Raw genomic sequence first — 1,578 nt, forward strand, 5'->3', positions numbered from 1 at the left:
AGTAACGCTCGGGTGAATTGTAACACACATAACCTCGAAATATACACGCACGTTGTTAGCAATATCAAAAATTTTTTGATAAAAAAACACAAAAAAAGTGTGCGAGGACGTCCGTTAGTATGTTTGCTATCATTTCTCAGTTTTTGAAGGAAAAATATTTCTTATCCTAGGAAAAAAGCCGGGGGAATCTAACACCGAAAAAATCGATAATATTTCCTAAGCGCTATGCAAATTAACCACATTTTGCTAAATTAAAACTTTTTTTAATTGACGCACATAAATGTGTGTGGGGACGTCCGTTAGCATGTGGGCTATCATTTCCCAAATTTTTAAGACAAAATATTTATTATTCTAGAAAAAAAGCCGGGGGAACCTAAAACTGGTAAAATCTACAATTTTCTAAGTATCACATGCCCTTAAGTCTACACATTCAAGTCTCCACGCTCAACTCTACAACTTTTTATAAATGAACTTTTTAATACTGTACACGTTAACTGTACACAATAAAGTGCACACGCTAAGACCATGCACATTAAACTCTGCACAGTAACCTCGAAAATAGAAAACCTCGAACATTAAAGTCTGCACAAAAAAACTCTTTACGTTAAACTCTACACATTTAACTCTACACGTTATAAACAGTCAATATATAAATTTTCCTGATAAAAAGGCCTGCAAATTAAACTGGACACATTAATGTTTACACGTTAAACTCTACACGAAGAAACTATACACATTAAACTCTACACGGTTAAATGTACACTAGGGTGGCTTAAAACGCTTTTTAAGAGGGCATGGATCCCCCCAATTTCACTCCAAATCGGAAAAAAGAAATTCCCTTATTTTTTATTATTTTTATTTTCGATGTTAACAGGTGTCTGTTTTAACTTGAAGTATCCCATGTAAAATGAAAGGGGAAAAATCACTTTTTTGAGTATATGGAACAATTTTTTAGGGTTTGAAAAAATGTGAGGCAAAAGTATGGGAGCCTGTTGAGAAATATCCAACGAAGAATTTCATGCATCAGACATATGGGTTTGACACCCTTGACATATCCCACGAGTACCTGAAAACTATCCTTAAAACAAAAAAATGTCCATTCTTCATGAAATCGACCTTTTCAGCACTGTATTCTGGTCTTTTTTTACTTAAAACAATTAATATTGGTCCAGTGGAATATTTTTAATCATTGGTTAATTAATCGTTAATTATTGAAACAAATGGAATTTGTTTCAATAATTTTTATTTTTTGAAAATTTATTATTTTTTTTCGTAAAATTATTACGCTTAGTCTAGTGCACTACCGCTACTGAAATTTGACATACATTGGTGTAGTGATTCTAATATACATGTGTATTAAATTTAATATACAGGTCAGTATAGCAATGTGCGTGAAAACTCAACCTGCTTTCATTTCTTTAAATCTTGTCAAACATTCTCAATGAAATTAATAATCTAGAATTCGTAGACTCAGTTTTTATTTATATTGAAAGTCCAATGTATGGGTTAAATTTTTCCTAATTTTGCTCTAAATGGTCAAAATTTAAGAGGGATATAATTAATTGTACACTGTTAGAA

This window comes from Belonocnema kinseyi, chromosome 1 (genome assembly GCF_010883055.1).
Source record: "Belonocnema kinseyi isolate 2016_QV_RU_SX_M_011 chromosome 1, B_treatae_v1, whole genome shotgun sequence".
Taxonomy (NCBI): domain Eukaryota; kingdom Metazoa; phylum Arthropoda; class Insecta; order Hymenoptera; family Cynipidae; genus Belonocnema; species Belonocnema kinseyi.